The sequence below is a fragment of the Zea mays genome, chromosome 5 (assembly GCF_902167145.1).
Source record: "Zea mays cultivar B73 chromosome 5, Zm-B73-REFERENCE-NAM-5.0, whole genome shotgun sequence".
NCBI lineage: Eukaryota > Viridiplantae > Streptophyta > Magnoliopsida > Poales > Poaceae > Zea > Zea mays.
This window is the reverse complement of record NC_050100.1, coordinates 203,595,342-203,609,213: the sequence shown is the minus strand read 5'-3', so window position 1 is coordinate 203,609,213 and position 13,872 is coordinate 203,595,342.

The following is a 13,872-nucleotide window of genomic DNA, read 5'->3' as shown; positions in this document are numbered from 1 at the left end:
CTCATGTCGGCGCAACTGCCTTGAAGCATACGCAATCACTCGGCCCTCTTGCATCAGTACACAGCCGAGCCCACTGCCAGATGCATCACAATATACGTCAAAAGGTTTAGTGATGTCCGGTTGGGCCAACACCGGAGCAGTGGTCAATAGTGTCTTCAGTTGCTCAAAGGCTTCATTACACTTAGAAGACCAATTGAACTTAGTGTCATTTTTCAATAAACTTGTGATTGGCTTCACAAGCTTAGAAAAATCTGGTATGAATCTGCGATAATACCCAGCTAGTCCAAGAAAACTCCAGACTTGGTGAACAGTTGTTGGGGGTTTCCACTCCAGAATATCTTTGACCTTGCTAGGATCTACCGCAATTCCTTTAGCTGATAACACGTGCCCCAAATATTGAATTTCTTCCAGCCAGAACGCGCACTTACTGAACTTGGCATATAGCTGATGTTCACTTAGGCGCGTCAATACAATCCGTAAATGCTGAGCATGATCTTCTTCATTCTTGGAATATATCAAGATATCGTCGATGAAGACTACCACGAATTTGTCCAATTCGGGCATGAACACCGAGTTCATCAAATAGGTGAAATGGGCAGGAGCATTTGTAAGCCCGAAAGACATGACCAAGTATTCAAACAATCCATACCGCGTAGTAAACGCGGTCTTCGGTATATCCTCGGGCCGAATACGGATTTGATGATAGCCCGACCTGAGATCAATTTTGGAAAATACCCTTGCCCCAGTCAGCTGATCAAATAAAATGTCGATCCTTGGAAGAGGGTACTTATTCTTGATAGTGACCTCATTTAGGGGTCGATAATCCATGCACATTCTCAAGGTTTGATCCTTCTTCTTAACAAAAATGGCGGGACAACCCCACGGGGACAAGCTTGGCCGGATGAATCCCTTATTCAGTAGATCTTGTAATTGAATTTTCAGTTCTGCCAACTCATTAGGGGGCATGCGGTACGATCTTCGGGAGATGGGAGCCGTACCGGGCTTTAGCTCAATTACAAATTCTACATCTCTTTCAGGGGGCAGTCCAGGCAAATCTTCCGGAAATACATCTGGAAACTCACATACTACCGGAATATTCTTGATCTCCGGTACAATGGCTTCATAAACTCTACCAGAAGTTTTGGCCGGATTGGTTGCGGGGAGAGTCAAAAGAATCTCTTCTTGGTTATAGCTCAACCTGACGGTTCTGAGTTCAGTGTTGAGAATTGCCTTGTGTTGGGTTAACCAATTCATACCCAAGATTACATCTATATCCTGGCCTTTCAGAACGATCATATTAGCAGGAAAGTTCTGTCCGGCCATTGTTATTGGCACACCATAGGCCACTTCTTTAGTATAAATGTGTCCCCCAGGTGAATGAATTTTAAATCCCTCCTTTGATTCATGGTATGCAATATGATATTGTTCCACAAACTTCTTGCTAATGAATGTATGTGAAGCACCAGAATCAAAAAGAATAATTGCTGGGTGACTGGCCACAGGAAACGTACCCATCATCACCGGCTCTCCTTCCGGTGTAGTAGCCACTTGAGTATAATACACACGCCCCGTTTTCTTCATATTCTTCCCCATAGTATTTTCTTTAGGCTGAACTGATTTCCCAGATCCTTGCGAAGCATTAGATTGATTTTGCCTAGGATATGGGCAGTCCTTGATAAAATGTCCTGATTTGCCGCAATTAAAACACCCAGTTGAAGAACTAGGCAAGGCAGGAAATCGAGTGCCTGGGGCACCCGGCTGTTTTGGGGTAGTGGGGATATTGTTGGGGCGGATAATGATTGGCTGTTTGAAGGGAAATGAAGGTGGACGAGAAAAAGTGCGATTTTGGTTTGAGGGTCGAATCACAAACCGTGGTTTCTTCGCCTGGCCCTGATTAGGCCTCTCACCACCGAATCCCTTATTCTTTCCAGAATTTGTGGATTTGGCTTCAACAGATAAGGCTGTGCTGACAGCCTTTCCATACGTGAGGTCTATGCATGTGGCCATTTTCCTTTGTAGCCGATCATTCAGTCCCCGCATAAAACAGTTCTTCTTCTTTAAATCCGTATTCACCTGGTCGATAGCATACTGCGACAGGTGATTGAATTTGTTGAGATATTGAGTAATGGTATCTCCGCCTTGTTGTAACTTCATAAACTCCTCTTGTTTCATATGCAGCACTCCTTCGGGGATGTAGTGTTCACGGAAAGCTGCTTTAAACTCATTCCAGGTGACTTGATGGTTGTCAGGTTGAATAGCCATAAAATTTCCCCACCAGGTACTGGCAGGACCACGGAGTTGTTGTGCGGCAAACAACGGCTTATGCGTCTCTGAGCAACGAAGAAGACCAAACTTTTGCTCGATAACCCGAATCCACTCGTCAGCTTCTAGAGGATCTTCTGCCTTGACGAATAGGGGTGGACGAGTTTCCGAGAAATCCAGATAGGTGGTCTCATGGGGACCCTGCGGATAACCTCTTGCTGCTTGCTACTGGAACTGCTGCTGACCCGCCATTTCCCTAAGGAAGCGGGTATTATCGGCGGTGGCATTCACCAAGGCGGCAATCGCCTCGGCTAACGTGGGAGGAACTGGAGGTGGGTTTGGGGTAGCATCCCGTCCCCCAGAAGTTCCTGCTGCATCCTGTCCTCGAGTCCTGGTCGGCATCTGTGGCAAAAACATTTGAAGTAAACATAATGTGCCAGAGAAAACCTTCCATTTTACATTACTATAAAAAGTAATGATACAGACTCGATATTACATAACAGGATACAATACCCATTATACAAAAGTTCAACCTATTATACAACAGTACACCCTACAATACCCTACAATATACTACTCTACTTTTATTACACTATTATTCCTGCTTTCCATTAGTCTTGACGGCCTCATCGTCAGGTGTGGGAGTCCAGACATCAACCAACCTCAAAGAAGGAGGGGGCTCAAAAAGGTCTAACTCCCCACCCAGCGCACGTCTCGCAACGTGAGATGGTCCAGCTTCTGCCTCAGCAGGTGGTGCAGGCTCACTTGGGTGTAGTTGTGAGTATAATACATGGACTTCCTCGTGCAACGTATTGCAGTAAACCTGCAGGTCATCGACAGTCGAGCTAAGTTCTTTAATTCGGGCCTGAGCCCTTGCTTCCTTAGCACACATTAGCAAACGAGACTGTACGGCCCAGTCAAGTGCTAAGTCTCGATCAGCGAGTTGATCCTGCAAGTGTCGGATGTCCCTTCTCAGTTCATTGATTCTATCTCCGTCAGCGACCCAAGCATCAGTCCTATGTTGAAGCGCTGCTTGAAGTCGACTCACACGAGCTTCAAGGTCTCCGATGGGGTCGTTACTTCCACTGCTGCTGCTTTCATGTCGGGGAGCCAATTGATGCCGAGGCACCCCAATTGGTCCCGTAGACTTGCGTGCCGTTAGCCTGGTGCGTGGCGGCATCTTTTCTAAGGGGGAAAATGTTATTAGTATGATTCTTAGCATGATGCATGTATAATTACAGAATCAACCTTAGTCGATTCAACCTTCTATATGTTGCACTCTTCCTATCTGGTCTTTAAGATAGACTCTTTAGAATACTTAGGTAAGAAGAGAAAAGAATTTTTAGGTAAGACTTTTGAAAATCCTTTTGAAGATGCCTCATAATATCTGCAAAGAAGGGCTACGCTCCGATACCAGCTGTGACGGAACCTCCCAAGTAATTAGGCCCACCTACAGTTGTCCTTGTCCAACGGACATCAGACAACCCTGTAGGTGCCCCTGAACTACTTGACAAGTTCGGTATCTTTCCTTACCTCACCAGGAACGTCTCACCCGTCTTGCAGACATTACAGAACATCGGAGATAAAGAAATGCGGAAGCGAATTACATAATCTTACATTTATTTCAAAAGTAAGCTTGAGTTATGTTATTATAGACCAGACTAAAAGTGAGTGCAGAGTAGTAATATTATACAAACCAGGGAGGCACAAACTCCTCCCGAGAAGTTATAACAAAGATCCTAAGTGGAGGACCGAGTCCTCCCGCACTTCAGTCTTGTTTTTCTTCTTTCGGAACCACCTTGGCACAGAAGCAGCAAAAGTCTGCTACTTCCTCACCTAAAAATAACGAAGGGATAAACCCTGAGTATGGAATTACTCAGCAAGTCTTACCCGACTAAAGAAAAGACTCTCAAGGGTATGCTGGTTATGTGGGACTTAAGGTAAGGCTTTTCAATATTCAAAGACTCTGTTTTGCAGAAATGCTTACTAAAGTGGATCCTTAAAAATCCAATTTTATTTGTCAAGTTAGGTAAAATTACCTGCACTAGAGTTCTTTCTACCCTAGTTCAATCACTGGTCCTGCACTAGCCAATTTCTTAACAAGAGCCCATCGTCTTTAGTGGAATGCTACGTGTAGGGTAGTGACCAAGTCTTCATGACCGCGAAGGTACGGCGATTTGAATCGATTATACTCAGCTGAGGATCTCCAATCACACGACATATGTAGCACTTAACCCTTGCATATGTCAACCCGCCACCGGGGTTCTTAAGACCGGATCAGGTTCACGCAGACCGAGAGCACAGATACACCACCGTCCAGCCTCTTGCCACGGAGGGTACACGCTACTCTCGCCACCGCTCCACGCCCATCTCGTGTTGTCTTATTCCGGCCTTAGTCTGCCCGAGGCAAGGCTTACCCATGACGAGGCATGTGACCAGCTAAAGGGTCCTCGATCAACAAGCCTACATCGAGACGGTCCTTAATCGACTCAGACGGAGACACTACACCGAGACTCTCTTCTCGTGCAAGTCACCCGCCCGGTCTCAGCTTAATCATTTCAAACCCAAAGTTGGTACCTGGCAGAGGTACATCTTTTCCGATGTTGAACCTATCAAGGCCTTTGATAGATCCATCATCAAGTTTTATTTTCGAAAAAACATCCCACCCACTTTTGCCACATCATATTTTGTAAAAACAAAACCTTTTGTTTTTCTAAAGCAAAGCTAAGCATCAAAAAGCTTTTGTAAAACAGGTGATCAAGGAAGGTAATCAAATTCAAGGAAGGTAATGCAGGAATGGTTTTATCAAGCAACTCCTATCACCTAATGCAGCAATCAAGTGAGAAAGATTTTGAAATAGCAAGGGAGGTGGCAAATGCACCGGGGCTTGCCTTCGTTTACAGGTGATTCAGGCTCGCATCCACAAATGTCGAAGTAGAAACTATTCCCGGCCTGAGTGTCCAAAGGTGGTTGTACTTGCTCTTCAGTGACTTCTATCTCTTCTTCACGTTCTAATCATAACCATTCACTAGTATAAGAATGGATGCCATGGGATGCTCATGAGGATGCAAAGATATCATAAATTTATTATTTATGTCTTGAATACAACTTTCCTTCACGGAGTTCCGGTAACTTAGGGTTTCCGGAGTCGGTAAAGGAGTTCATAGGGCAGGGGGGTGTTTTGGGGTTTGGTGATCAAACAAGGTCCAAATCAATTCAAACTTTACCCAAGGCTTCTAAATATTGTATAACACTCATATAAAAATTTTGGGCATTTTAGGACCTATCAATTATTTTCTAAAAATCTATAACCAAGACTTTTAACTACTTTAAATACCCTAAAATTTCTTACTTCCACTAAAAATCACAAACTTATTTTTATTAAATACTATGGAAAATAACAAACCTATGAAAATTAGTTTCACAAATTTAGCATTTTTCTACATTTTTCTACATATTTTTGAATCTCTGCTGAAAAAGAAAAAGGAAAAGAATTAATAGAACTGGGCCGGATTCAGCCCAGCGGCCCAGGTCCAGAGGGAAAGCGCGCCCGCGCGCCCCGCGCCCTGGCGACTTTGCACAGGGGCCCTCGCGTTTCTGTTTATCTGCGAACGGGTTCTCTTACTGTTTAACAAGGACACTGACACTTTGCAAGAAGGTCCTCCAGTTTCTATCTCTTCGCACGGCTAGGACCCCGACGACGGCAGCGCACGGAGAAGCTCCGGCGAGCCACTGTACTGGCCGATTGGGGCAGTGACCGGCGCTCCCGAGCGGTGGACACCAAATCGGGGCTTGCCCGAGCATTTCCCCTCACTCAATTGCGCAAATGGTGAGCTACCAAGCTCTGTCCGCGTGAACCGAATGGGTGGCGGACAGTTGATCGTGTTCCCAAAGATTGGTGGCGGTATAATTCAATTGGGTGGGCCGGTGAGCTTAAGGAGGATCCAAGAATGCTAGAACAAGTAACAGAGAGCCTTGGACTAACCTGAGTTAGGCTGGCCGCGGTGAGGATGTTCGTGCGGTGGCGCAAACCCGATTTGGGGAGAACTTGGAATTGGAGCTCACGGTGGCAGGACTGGGGGTGATACTGGACGATGGGGTACGTGATGATGTTACGCAGCTAGGGGAGGGCTCAATTTATAGGCGGAGTGAGCGGTGGCCACAAATTTTGGACGAGCAACGCGGCGGCCGGAGGTGAGGAAGAAGCCTGGGCGCGGTGAATACGTGTCCAGAGGTGTGGCGGTTGTTCCGGCGATCGACGGGGAGTTAGAGTAAGTCGTGGCGGTGCAGTGGAAAGTGAGAGCCACGCGGCGCACGTCCGGGAGGCGGCGGTCACCGGCGGGCTTATCGGTTTCCACCGCGGTGAACACGGTACGGCGGCCGGAATATTTTACTGACCGGGGCTTATCCATGGCGGCGATATTTACGTGACCCCGAGCTTATCTGATGCCCACGATGCACGAATCATGGCTGTCCGTCAACAATCCCGGCGAAAAGTCACCGGCGACGAGCAGGGGGGGTGAACCTGTGATCTTCTTCAGTTTGGAACTACTGTACCATGGCAAGGGTCATCAAACAACCTGACAGCCACTGTTTAGGGCCACTGTTCTCAAAATTTTGCATTACGACTTGGTCATCTCTCTGTACCAAAGTTATAGGGCTAAAGTTAATCTTTAACTTTGCCACAAAGCTCACTATCAAATAGTCACTAAATTCTCTTTGAAATCGAGCTCAAAGTTCATCCCATCACATTGCTCCTGGAAATTCAGTTCAGGGAGGGACTGACAGCCCGACTTTGAGCTTAATTATCTCTCAAATACTCTTAACAACCATGCTTACCACCTTAAGCAAAGTTGTTCTTCTGTGATAGATCTTCAAATTTGGTGTGGTGACCTAGGGCAAAAACCCTATGCTTTGACAGTTACAAGGGCTCAAAGTTGTGCTCACAACACTGATTTCAGACTTAGGCCATATAGAGGTCAAGTGGTACTTTTTGCAAATAAACCCAAAACTTAGGGTTTTGCTTTCAAGTCCACATATTTGTGAACCAAAGGACTTAAGACACTTATTTGGCTTGGTTTTTGCACTTTAGTCCAAAAGTGGACTAATTTTGCATATAAGCCCCTAGGGTTTGGTTTTAGGGTTTTCCAGGGTTCCAATTAGGGTTTCTGGTATCTCAGGGGTATAAAAGTGATTCAAGTTTATTCTTAGGGTCATTTTATGACTTTTACCCTAAAGCTTTAGGTTTTCTTAACTTGGGTTAAGTTTTACCCCTTTAACCACTATTTAGGGTTAAGTCCATTAACCAGGGTTCCATTTGCAAAAACATTAAAACAATACAACTTGTTTGAAATTTTTGCCTAGTGAATGCACTCTAGGTGTGTCACACATATGCAATGCCAATGCTTATGATGTCATGCTCAAGTTTTAGTTATAGTAACACCAGGGGTGTTACAGTAGTTGACAATGTTTTAGTTTGAAATCATCTTGTTATGCAAAACTATGTCTGAATTTTGAAATTTGAATTTTTCAAACTGTCTCGGATGAAAAAACCACCAAAATAAAAGTTGTAGGTCTTGAAATGTAATGAAACTTTGTAGTTGACAATTTTTTGATTTGAAATCATCTTATCATTGAAAATTTCGTGTGAAGTTTTAAAATTTAAAATTCAAATTTTGTAAACAGTCTCGGATGTAGAAACTATTAAAATAAAACTTGTAGATCTCAAAAAGTTATGCAACTTTATAGTTGGTCACATTTTTAAATGAACTCATTTAGTGCCTTAAATAATTAAATTACTCTCGATTTGTTATAGTACATAGGGAATGAGAATGTAATATAAACATAATTGGTGTAGTAGTGTAGTGGTATAGGAGGGTATGCGCGAGAGAGAGGTTGCGAGTTTGAATCTCACAATTTACAAAACATATAAGTAATAGGGTAGGGTAGGGTAGGGTTGGAGAGTTCCTAGAATTTAAAAAATGTTTTGCTGTTTTTTTTTAATTTTTTCGATTCTTAATTTGCCGAGTCTTTTTCTTTACCGAGCGCTTTTTGACACTCGGCAAAGAACCATTTGCTGATGAAATATTTGCCGAGTGTTTTAGACACTCGGCAAAGAACGCGATTCCGGTAGTGACATTACACATTTGTCAGTTGCTGCATGTATAAAGAGGTGGCAAAGGCTGCACGTACGATGTTGTCTCGGCATGGGCTTATTTACAAATAGTTTGTAGGATGATTTCATTACGTGGACTAAAGTCGTACATGGAAGTTCTTCAACCCTTTTCTTCTTCGTGCACATGGAATTTCCACGACTCGTAACATCGCACGATTTGACTGACAAGCCTCCCTCCTCGACCTCATCTTCTGACTCATCTCCTATGAATATTTATATGTTAGAATTATTTAGATCCAGTCTATTTAAATTCAGGGTAATTCTTAGAAAAATCTCGAAGGCTCATTCATGCAAGGTGTATGCTAACTTAATTTGTTATGATTTTTTCGCTATGGATTTTTGGAAACTTAATTGGATACGGATTTTCTGGTGTAGACCTCATCTTCTAACTTAGTCTGTAAGGTGTATGATCCCTTACAGATTTTTTGACGCGGTTTTTGGGAAAGAAGTAAGTGATCCAATTTTAGAACGCCAAAATCCTAGCATGGTTTTCACTATAAATACTTAAATGCGTAATTGTGTTATTGCATATGCACATAACACCAATGCAAAGTCTTTAAAATTGTCGTCCTCATTGATCCTATACTGAGTGTTAACTTCGTCGCCACGACTTGTCTTCCTCCTTGCCATGCGGATGTTTCACATCGTCGCCAAGAACCCGGGACAGTGCTAAACGTCGGTGTCGTCTTCTTTACCCGATTGTCATCAAGAAAGAAATATATGACCATCTCCCTCTAACCATATCTTTCATATTGTATAGTATAATCTGTTTAGACTTGGTTCCGCTAGTGCAAATTTTAATCTTGATTAACATGATGCGTATGTTTAGATCTTTCATAGTCTTTGGTCATTTATGTACACATATGTTGTCATGGTCATGCTTTATTTTTGGATTAAATTAAACTAAATGTTTTGTGTTTCAATAACCCAAAAAACTTATTATAGAAATTTATCGATGCTCTAAGGCTTGAGAAGTTCTCTAACGAGAGCTTTAAAATATGGCAAATGAGAGCGATCCTATAGCTCTCCGCCATAAACGTGCTTTCAGCTTTGGATATCGAAAGGCAAACCTAAGAGTAATCTTACCCAACATTACAAGAAGGCTTATATAGAAGGCAACACTCTGTTTATGGGTGTTATGATCGGTACACTTGTAGATCATCTACATTATTTGTACCTTTATCTACAAGAGTTGTGCGACGCCCTAGAGGCCGACTATGGTGGCACAGATAGTGGCACTGAGCTATACTTCATAGAGCAGTACCGTGACTACAAGATGACTGATGAAAAGTGAGTAGTCGAGTAGGCTCATGAGATACAGTATATGGTGAAGGAGCTGGAGCACCTAAAGATCAACCTACCTAGCAAGTCTGTGGCTGTTGGTATCATTTTCAAGTTTTCTCCATGAATCCTCTTAGGGCTAGTTTGTGACCTCCATTTTTTCATTGGATTTCTATTTTTCCAATGGAAAATGAACTAATTTCCCTTTTGAAAATGAAAATTCATTGAGAAAATGGGGTTCCCAAACTAGCTCTGAATGGAAGGATTTTGCCACTAGTCTCAAAGACAAGAGAGCAGATATATCAGTCACGGATCTGGTTTCCTCTCATGATGCAGACTTGTTCATGACGTTTTGTAATTACTCCAACCATTTTATTGTAGTGTACTTCCTCCGTTTTGTTTTAGTTGTCGCTGGATAGTGCAAAATTGAACTATCCAGCGACAACTAAAAAGAAACGAAGGGAATAGTTTTTTAACGCCAGACTTGGAAATGATGAAAATTTTGTCATGGATTAGCAAAAAACATCACACACCCTTGTACATGACGTTTTCTAATAATTACGTCACCAAGAATCCTTGTGGTGTATTTTTTTAACGCCAGACTTAGCGAGAGAAATCTGGTTATAGACATTAAGAGCATCTCCAAGAGACACTCTATTTTTGACTCTCTATATGACACTCTATTTACCTCTTCATAAAGATTACATTCTATATGTAGCATCTCACTCCAACAGACTCTCTATTTAGTGTGGCTAGTCAGCGGCTAGACAAATTTGGCTAGAGAGGGAGCCAATTTAAAGAGCCGGATAGCTTGACAAGTTAGATGTCTAGTCTGTTGGAGAGTTATTTTGCTATTGAGTGGCCAAAATTTAGCTTGCTGAGCCAAGGCTTCGAGATGCTTGTTGCTTGACATCCGTTTCCACCGATCCAGAGGAACGCCCACGGTCGATCGACTGCCAATCATTTACCGAGTAGTCTCGCTCGTTATCTCAAGGCTGCCACTATTAGTATTATGGAAGATTGGGCATAGTTTCTTACTTATACGTGTGTGCAGTTATATTACTTGCGTGTATGGAGTGGACATGTATAAGCTAGTAAAATTAACAGTAAACAAAGTTTCTGTTATAAAATAAAAAAAGAGTAAAAACATGGTGAGGAAGGCTCGTGAGAAAACGACACGGAGCAGCGAACTCAAAAGCGAGCACGCTTTATTGCCAAAAGGAAACCAAAATCGAGTGTGTGGCGGCCGGCGAACAGTTTTGCAACTGGACGGACGTGTTTCCGGCCCTTCACACTCACACACATACCAAAGCGACTTACCAACCCACTAAAAGAAAAAAAAAGAAAAGGTTTTGAACCGCCCAATGATTGGTCAAAGGAAGGAAGCAGTACTATTCAGGCGTCACGGTCACGGTGTTCGTGCGAGCACGTCTCGCCCAATCGCCGAGCCGGCCATGTCGCGGGGTGGACCATTAGTAGTCGACAAGCGAAGCTTTAGGCACGCACCAATCCATTAATCAATGATCCCTTCCCCGGACAATGCAGGCCCTGCATTTGCGAACAAACAGTGTTCAACGCGAAAGCACAGAGCCGAAAACCGGGCCCAACCCACACACACACAGACCTGTAGGCCGTAGCGGAAAGGAGAGCGGCGTACCGTCTGTGCATGGCAGTGCCTCACGGTGTATTGGTTCGTGATCCTACACTGTACCGCCGCGCAAACGTGCACGGTCGCCATTGGCTAATTCTACGTACGCAGCAGACAAATGATCTCCCGTTGTTGAGTTGAGCCGCCCTCTTTTTTTCTTTTGTGTAACGATCGTACTCTCACGTCCCATCGCCACTGACTTTGACGATGCCTTTTCCCCCGCGCGGGGGCCCCTCGCCGACCAGGCGGCGCCCACGTACGTACACGAGCGCGCGCGCGCGCCATCTCTTTTCTCCGCCGGAGACGGCGACCTGCTACGCGCGCCTTTCGGCAGGCAGCAGATCCGTGCACGTTCGCGTGGATAAAAAAAAAACCAGCGCGGCGCGGCGCGGCTCGGGCGTGGCGTGGTGTGGTGGCGCGCGATCCTCACACGTACTACGACGTAGTAGTTGTAGTTGCACTGCAGGCGCGGCATCGTCCTGTACACTGTTACAATGCTGCTGCGGCCGCATATCTGGTTTTTCCGCGTCCGGGGATCCCCGAGAGCGACGCTGCCGCCGGTTCCGCAGGCACAGGTATCGGACGTTGCCATCGCGCTCCGCTCGTCTGGGCCGCCCTAGCGCAGGCGTCTCTCTACAGGTCTGCAGTGCAGCTTAAACAGACGCATCAGCCAGATTATCGTTATCATATCATATCATAGGGTACTCACAGGCACAGCAGGCAGCAAAAGTAAGGTTATCGCCATGCATGGGCCAGGCCCAGGAAATTCGTCGAGGGAAATTACCCTATGCGTTGCGTTTGCGTGCGTGGAAGACCAAAGAGTCGAGACTCGAGAGGCGCCAAAATGATAGAGCCACCTGACCGACACGCTTGCACAGACAGCGGTTTGAGGCGTCCGGCGGCTCCCAAAAGGAAATTATCGATCAGCCCCATCACTCCTCCGAAATCCAAATCACTTTTTAAATTATACTTTATTTAGTGTAGCACAAAATTAGAATAACCAATAACTTAGCATGGATCGAGGGATCGGAGTAGCACGCAGACCGGACATGTTGGACGTACTTGCTATGCTAGCCTCTCGGGTCGAGCCTGCCGGACGGTCGTAGGCTGGGCCTGGGGGCGATGCAATGCAAGCATGCCCGGCCCACCACCTTACGCTTACGTGACGGTGGGACCGGGATATCTAACCTAAGATCGTGCTAACGACTTCTTGTCTGCTGCTTGCCTATCGACATCCGCACGTGCGCCGGTTCCCACTGTTACGTTTCAACCAACCCCAGTAGTGTAGTGTAGTGGTCCATGCATCTCTCTTGCTTCATCAACTCCCTCGCTCCATTCGTCTCTTTAATTTTGAGTATACAGTAGAGTAACTGTCCAGCGGCGCAAGTACGTACGGAGTGTTAATGAACCATTAGTAGCTTAGCCACTCACAGCACGGAAAGATAATTTGGGAAAGCCGAGATGGCTAATCTTGCATGACGCAACCTTGAAAACTATTTTATTTAGGAACCAGAAGAATAGCTTGGCCCGTACTGAAAGTCAGATGCCCTCCGACAGCATGATAACTGTACCGGCCTACCGGGGCTTGTACATGCAGTGCACACGGTGCCTGTGTCTCGCTGCACTACTGTGCGCGCACGTACGCCACTCCCATCGCCAGCGTACGTTTTCTGGGACACTAGATCCTGGGATCGGCGGCTCCGATCCGTCGTGGCAGCAGTCAGGCAGACGGGCACAGACACTAGCTAGCTAGGGGCTAGGCGACCCAAGTGTGCTGTGGTCCTTCTCCATGGCTGCCCGCTGCTGGCAAGCGTACAGTAGGTCACACTGTTCCCTCGTCATTGCTCGGCCCGGTTGCCCATCGATCCATCAGCCATCATCAGTAGGCCTGCTAATGGCAAAAAATCCAATCCACTCCCACCCATACCCAAATCTAATTACTTTGATATTCATCCCACACCCAACCAAAAATATTAGAGGAAAGTTAAACCCAACCCATCCAATAACATTATTGATCCCAAACCAACCCGTAATTGGGTGGAAACCCATGAAAAACCCGTGGGTTTAGCTTATTGTCTCACATCAAGCCAACTACATACATATTTTAAAAATCACATTTTAAAGCAGTAAATTAATTCAAATGAAAAAGTTTTCAACTACAAATTTGTATAACTCATCATGATGTACATTTTTTATTTTGAACATTTCTTCATATGATAAACTAAAAATAAATTTGTTCATACAACCTGTATCTCTCTCATAGTTTATGCAACTACGAGATATATGTATAGAATTTGTGCATATTGTTAGAACTATCATGTGAGATGAATAAATGATCAAACAACCAAAATAAACTTTGTAGATCTTGAAAAGTTATAAAAGTTTGTAGTTGACAACTTTTTCATTTGAAGTCATATTGTCAACGAAAATTATGCCTGAATTTAAAAAAAATTAAAATTTGAATTTTGAAAACAACATCGAAAGAAAAAACCACCAACATGAAAGT